Raw genomic sequence first — 7,827 nt, 5'->3', positions numbered from 1 at the left:
GCGGAGAGCGCGGGGCTGCTGTGCGCGCGCCGGGCGCATCCGCCAGTCGCGGGTCGGTACGGCAGCCAGGGACCCGCGGTCCGCCCAGAGGCCAGCAGCCAGGTCGAGTGAGGGCGTTGGCGGAGCAGGGGCACTGCCCTGGCGGGGAGGAGCCGGCGCAGCGGGGGCGGCGCGTTAACCAACTCGGGGCCCGGGAGCGCGGGGGGAGGGGCCGGGGGTCGCCCGGGTCAGGGTGCTCGAGTTCGATCTGTCCCGCAGCGCGCGGTCTCGCGTCTTTCCCGCCCCCGGCACTGCCCCAGAGCACGTGCACATGCCCACCGCCAGGCACAGGTACACAAGCGCGCGCAGGTACAGATGCACGGACACCCGGAGACCCTTACCGTCTCCCGCGCCCTCTCCGCGTCTGTGGTTTTCTTTCCCTGCCCCCAGCCCCCTTTCTCTGTTTGTTCCTCCTTCTAGCCCTTAAGGACCACTCCTTGGCTCCTGCTTTCTCTGTCTTTCCGCGTCCCGCGCTCCCCCGCTCTGCCCCGGACCCTGCCTGGCTGTTCCTGCATCCTTTACTCTTGCTGGTGGTCTCTCTCTCAGGCTCACAGTCTCCTCCTAGCTGGGCCTCTGGTTCTCCCTTTTCTCTGTCTCTCCCTTCAACCCCATCTCTCCCCTTCTCTCCTCCTGCAGGGTGGGGTGTTTGCGGGGCTCCTGCTGCCTGGTTTTCTCTTTTTCTCTCTACCCTGTCTCATTCTTTTAACAGAGTCCTGAGCCCCTTCTAGCCACTAACCCTGAATGTTTCCTGCGCAGCCTGCGGGGATCATCTACTCTGACTCAAAGTGACCAGCACCTCATAAATCCGCTTGTGACAGGGCTAGGGACCTGGACTGTGTTTCCTCCAACCTTATCACCAGGACTGGGAGCAGCTGATTTGAGTTTAACCCTTTCAGAGCAAATTCCTCCTTCAACCCAACAGCACGCTCACCTCTCCTGTCACTATACCCACCAAAAACAACAACAATAATGCTAGCTGTCATTTGTGAGGCATATATGGTGGGCATTGCTAAGAACTTTACATATAATAGAGTCTTCAAAACAACCCAATGGGTTGGGTTTCTATTCTGAGTAACCCCACTTTTCTGGGGAGCAAAGGGAAGCTCAGAGAGTCCAAGTGACTTGCCCCAAGGCCACACAGCAGGTCAGTGGCCATTCTGGTCCAGTGCCTGTCCCTCTTAGCCACTTCTCAGGCACAGACTCATCAGAATGGAAGGGGCCTTGGAGGGAGGCCCAGCGGAGCTTACATTTGACACTGTCTTGCTGAACAATTGTCCTTCCTTTTTTTTTTTCTTTCTTTGTTTCTTTCTTTCTTTTTCTAGATGGATTTTCACTCTGTCACCCAGGCTGGAGTGCAATGGCATGATCTCAGCTCACTGCAACCTCCGCCTCCTGGGTTCAAGCGATTCTCCTGCCTCAGCCTCCCAAGTAGCTGGCATTACAGGCGCCTGCCACCACATCCAGCTACTTTTTGTAGTTTTTAGTAGAGACAGGGTTTCACCATGTTAGCCAGGCTGTCTCAAACTCCTGACCTCAAGTGATCTGCCTCCCTCAGCCTCCCAAAGTGCTGGGACTACAGGCGTGAGCCACCCTGTGCAGCCTGTCCTCTTTTTTTACTACGTGTGAAGTTTATTCCAAAAGAAATGGAAGGTAAATGCTGGTACCTCCTCTAGATCCTTCTCCCAGTGCAATGAGGGACACTTGAAGGCATAGCAGGGGCAGGAGAAACACACAGAGTGTGGCAGCTGAAGGTACAGCCCTGGCCTGGCCATTCTTTCTGTGGGGCTCCAAGAACACTGGCAGACAACATGGAGATCTTGGTGGAATGTCAGAGTCAGCCCACCCAAACTGCTCCGTTTCACAGATGAGGCCACTGAGGCTTCAGGACTGGGGGTGCCTAGATTAGGCCACCCAGTGAGTCAAGGACAGAGCTGACATGGGCATCCAGGTATCCCATTGTGGTCACCACCATGGCCTGCAAGGCCCTCTTGTTCTGACATCTCTGATCTCAGTCTTTCCCACTGCCCCACCCCTCTCCCTTTAGCCTTAGAGATTTCAACTCTTGATTATTTCACAAACACCACAGGCCTCTCACACCTCTGAGCTTTTCATGTTGTGGGGCCTCTCCATGGAATACCGTCCTATATCCTACCTCCTTCTTCGCTGCCTCTGCTCCAGGAAGCCTTCCCTGATTCTCAGGCCAGGTCCAGTACCTCCTCTGGGCATCCACAATCCCTTTATCACAGCTCTGATCACATCAGGTGGTAACAATGGATGTGTCTGTTCTTCCCTCTAAACTGTCATCTCTTTCAAGCCAGAGCCAGACACACAGCGGTGCTCAGAATGTTTGCATAATGAATGCATAAATAAATGAATGGTGAATGAATGAATTCTCCAGATGCACAAGTCTCCCAGCCTGTACATGGAATGCAGGTACTTGGAGAAACGAGGTGACCCCAGAAGATCAAGCTGTAGGAAAGCAGAGGTCATCCTCTGTCCCACTACCCCCAGTACTAGAGCCTCCAAAGTCCAAAGGGGACAGCTTCCATATGGCAGGGCCAGAGAGGACCAATGTGCATTGTGAATTGACAGCCAGCCACATGGCTCTGCAGGACGAAGCTGCTCACCCCTTTTGAATTTCTTCCCCTATTCATTCCCCACTGCCTTTGCTCTAGCTAGCCTCATGTTTCTCAGACTCTTGTCACTCATCCTGCGGTTTTTGCTGTTCTCTCTGCCTGGAAAATCTTGCCCCAGATATGCTTGGGGCTTGTTTCCCCTCCATGTTGCCTTCTCAGAGAGGCCCCCTATGACCACTGCAGTAAAACGGACTACCATTCACTTTATCCTCTTGTCTTGCTTTACCTTCCATAGTACCTCTTCATGTCTATCAGTTCCTGTTTGCTTGTTTGTGAGTTCCATGAGGACAGGAATCTTCTATTTTGTCCCTATGTGCCCTATACTGCAGTGATTAAGACATACTTGTGGAATGGATTTTTTTAAAAAAATGAATGAATGAATAAGCACTCATTCATCCATAGATTCATTGCGGGGCCTCAAGTACTTTCTGTTCTCTTAGGCTCAGTTTCCCCAGTTGTTCAATGGCACAGATGGGATTTTGTGTTCTGTGAGAGCCCCTTTAGTGCTTCCAGAATTGGATATTTCTAGGGTTCTAAGGCCCAGAACTCAGGGCCCTTTCTTGCCCCGAGATGCTCAAAGGGTGTTTGGTTCTCTTTAACCATGGGGGCTGTCTGAGCATCTCAGCCTGCTATCCAGTCCCCCTTCCCCAATACAGGTGCCCAGGGAGGCTAGCGATGCTGATGGCGTGCTCCGGGGGGTGTGCACCCAAGGGGTGTCAGTTAAGGCACCATTGTCACAAATAGATGAAGACAGCTATAATGGCTGAAGCACACTAAGCTCACAGCATGTGTTCCTGATCAGCAGATCCTTCTCTGTGGGATAGCAGGAGCTCAGATTCCTTTCAGCTTGTGTTCTGCCCTGTTCAGTACCTGGTTTAAAGCTCATCAAGAAGGGGCAGGGCTTATGGGAAGTACAGAGACTGTCTACCTATGTCCCATTGGCCAGAACTCAGACACATGGCCACACCTACCTGCAAGGGTGGCTGGGAAATGTACTCCAACCATGTGCTAGACAACACACAGGAGGAAAAGCAAGAGTTTGGTGAACATCTGGCCCATTGACCAACGTTGGGCCACCCTCATTTCTTGCCCCTGTCATGCAGTAGCTCCTTCCTGTGTCTGCTCTGACCCCTACAGGCTCTTCTTCTTAAGCAGCCAGAGGACCTGTATTATGCACCTGGTGAAGCCCAAATTTCTCCTCAGAGATGCAAGGGCTGCCTGATGGCCTCTACTAGGGGGCCATCTGCTAGGGTGACCAGCTGTCTGGTTTGCCAGGGATTGAGGGGCTTCCTAGGATGCAACGTTGACCTGTGTGTAGCCTTGTAGAACACGACCGCAATCAAGATACTTAAATGTAACATCATCACAAGACTCCTTCATGCTATCCATTTATGGCTCCGCCCTCCCTCTCTACTTCCAGTCCTAACCCCTAGCAACCTCTAACCTCTGCAATTTTTTATTTTTTTGAGACAGGGTCTCACTCTGTCACCCAGGCTGGAGTGCAGTGGCATGATCATGGTTCCCTGCAGCCTCGACCTCCTGGGCTAATGCTATCCTCCTGCCTCAGCTGAGTAGCCTGGACTACAGGTGCGTGCCACCATACCTGGCTAATTTTTTACTTTTTGTAGAGGTGAGGTTTCACCATTTTCCCCAGGCTGGTCTTGGACTGCTGGGCTCGGGTGATCCTTCCACCTTGGCTTCCCAAAGTGCTGGGATTATAGGAGTGAATCACCACACCTGGCCTCCCGTCTCTATAATTGTTTTCACATAAATATTGTATAATGGAATCATGCAGTATGTGTCTTTTTGAGATTGGCTTTCTTCACTCAGCACAATTTGCTTGGAGATTCATTTTAGTTTTGCATGTATTAGTTATTTGCTTTTTACTGCTGAGTAGTATTCCGCAGTATGAATGTGATATAGTTTGTTTAGCCATTCACCCACTGAAGGACATTTGGGTATTTTCCAGTTTTTCATTATTAAGAATAAAGGTGCCATGCTCACTTGGGTATAGATTTTTGTGTATCCTCTTTGGTGAAATGTCTGTGCATGTCTTTCACACATTTTAGATTGGATTTTTAAATCACTATTGTGTTTTAAGAGTTCTATGTATATTCTAGATAGAAGTTCTTTGTTGGTTACGTGATTTGCAAAGTGTGAGGTTTATGTCAAGGTTCATTTTGTATTTTTATGTTTTTTATGTTTATGTTTGTTTATGTTCATTTTTAATTTTTGTTTATTAAGAGGTTCATTTTTTAATTTTTGGTCTGTGGTTGTCCAGTTGCTCCAGTATGCTTTGACGTAAAAGCTTTTAAATGCTTGTACTTCTTTATCAAAAATTAATTGGGCATATTGGTATGGATTTCCTTGGAGCTGTCTCCTGTATTCCATGTCTTTCTGTCTTCCAGTACTATACTATATTGATTACTGTAACTGTATAATAAATCTTAAAATTGGTGGATGGATCCTTCTAACTTTATTCTTCTTTTTCAAAATTATTTTAGCCATTCTAGTTCCTCTGCCTTTTCATACATATTTTAGAATAATCTTGTTTATATCTACTGAGAATCTTGCTGTGAGTTTGATTAGAATTGCATTAAACATATATATGAATTTGGGAAGAATTCACGTCTTTACTATATTGAGTCTTCCAATCCAAAAATGTAGTATGTCTCTCCATTTGTTTAGATCTTCTTTGATTTTTTAAAAACATGTTTTGTCATTTCAGCATACAACTCCTGTGCATGTTTTGTTAGATTTCTACCTATTTCCTTTTTTCTCTCTTAGAAATTATAAACGGTATTCTATTTTAAATTTTGCTGTCCGTGTGTTCATTGCTAGTAGATAGAAATACAATTGATGTTTGTGTGTTGATCTTGTATCCTAGCACCTTGCTGAACTCATATATTAGTTCTGGGAGTATTTTTGTAGATTTCTTGGGTTTCTCAACATTGACAATCGTATCAACTGTAAATAGGGACAGTTTTATTTCTTTTCTTCTGATCTTTGTGTCTTTTGTCTCCTTTACCTGCCTTATCAAACTTGCTAGAACTTCCGGCACTATGCTGAATAAGTGTGATGAGCATAGTCATCCTTGTTCCCAATCTTGCCTTGTTCCCAATCTTAGTGGGAAGGCATTCAGTCTTTCACCATGACATTAGACTGTAAGACTTTCGTAGATACTCTTTATCACCTTGAGGAAGATCCTCTCTGTGGCTACTTTTCTGAGCATTTTTTAAAATTATGAATGGTTGTTGAATTTTGTCAAATGTTTTTCCTGCACACTGGTATAATCACTTACTGTTTATTCTTTAGTCTACGGATATGGTATATTACACTGATTGATTTTCAAGTATTAAACCAACCTTTCTTCAATGGAATAAGCCCCACTTGGCCATTCTCCATTATATACTGCTGAATTCTACCTACTAATATTTTGCTGAGGATTTTTGTGTCTAAATCCATGAAGAATATTGGTCTATATTTCTCTTTTTTGTTCTGTCTTTTGTCTGGTTTTGGTAGCAGGGTAAATACCTGCCCCAGGAGCACCAGAAGAACAAGGCTTACCAGAATAGAATTGCAAGGGTTCCAGGCCAAGTGCGGTGGCCTATGCCTGTAATCCCAGCACTTTTGGAGGCTGAAGTGGGCGGATCACCTGAGGTCAGGAGTTCGAGACCAGCCTGGCCAACATGGTGAAACCCTGTCTTTACTAAAAATACAAAAATTGCCGGCGTGGTGGCGCATGCCTGTAATCCCAGCTACTTGAGAGGCTGAGGCAGGAGAATCACTTGAACCCTGGAGGCGGAGGTTGCAGTGAGCCGAGATCGCTCCATTGCACTCCAGCCTGGGTGACAAGAGCAAGACTCCATCTCAAAACAAAACAAAACAAAAAAGAATTGCAAGAGTTCCAACAATTTTACTGTCATTGGACCTAAAGCCCACAAAAGTAAATGAGGACTCACACGCTACATTTAAACAGGGAAACTGCCACCTGCTAAAGTAAAGTATGAAATAGGACTTGAAGTTTCAACTGATGCTAACACCAAAATGACTCAGATGTTGAAATTGTGTGACAAGGATTTTAAAGCAGCCATCATAAAAATGCTTTGGCAAGAAATTATGAAATCTATTGAAACAAATGAAAACACAAAATCTCAGCAAAGAAATGGAAGTTACATAAAAGGACCAAATAGAAATTTTAGAAATGAAAAATACCATAATTGGGGAAAAAAGCTTTGCTAATAGACTCACTAGTACAGTGGAGATGTCCAGTGATGAGCAAATACCCCAACTCTCTATTGAATGGCCAGGATGGCCACACGCCTAAAACATGCCATGCTGTCTCCTGCCATGCTGTCTCCTAGAATTCCCCACCCCTGCCATGCTGACTTCAGAGGGACTGAGCTTCAGTTGCCCACGGTGCTGTCTGGATAACATGTCCTTCCTTCATGGGCTGCCTGCCCTTCCTGTTTCACTCCTTATGCTCCGTGCTATGTTTCTTGGGATCAATTCCCAAATCAATTTCTTGAACTCAAATCCTTGCCTCAGGGTTGGCTTCTGGCAACCCCAAACTGAGACTCATTCTTACTAATTCTCATGACAACCTATAAGGTTTTGCAGGTAAAACATGGAACAGCACCTAACCCAGAGTGAGTTCTCACTCGTAACTTTCGTTATCGGTGCCTCAGTTTTGTTATGTATAAAACAGAGATGTCGAACCCCCCCACCCTCTTCCTCTGGACTTCTTCTTGTTCTCCTTTTAAATAAAAATCTCTGCAAACCCACCTTTGTTCTTTGTTTTATGTGTTCTTTCCCGAGGGAAAGCAAACAGCCTCGTCCCTGTGGGATGCTCAGGCAGACAAAGGAACTGCTTCAAGCCAGCCACCCCTCCTTCACCAACCCCAGTGGAATCCCAGCCTCCACAGTCAGTTGGGTTGTTGTTTTTTATAATGCCAGTGTGAAATAAATTGAAAAATTACCCATAAAATACAGGTTTTCAGCAGCTGGCCTGAAATTTCTTTCCGTAAACAAACAAGTTTAAAGAGATGCCTGATGCCACCGGCCAATCCCTCCCCGAGACTTTTATGTCCCCATGTGGCAGTGGGGTCTGCCGGGAGATTTGGCCTCCTGGGCAAAGGCAGGCTGCTGGGGG

Source organism: Rhinopithecus bieti, unplaced genomic scaffold (assembly GCF_001698545.2).
Source record: "Rhinopithecus bieti isolate Rb0 unplaced genomic scaffold, ASM169854v2 scaffold_27016, whole genome shotgun sequence".
NCBI classification, from domain to species: domain Eukaryota; kingdom Metazoa; phylum Chordata; class Mammalia; order Primates; family Cercopithecidae; genus Rhinopithecus; species Rhinopithecus bieti.
This window is presented reverse-complemented; position numbering follows the sequence as displayed.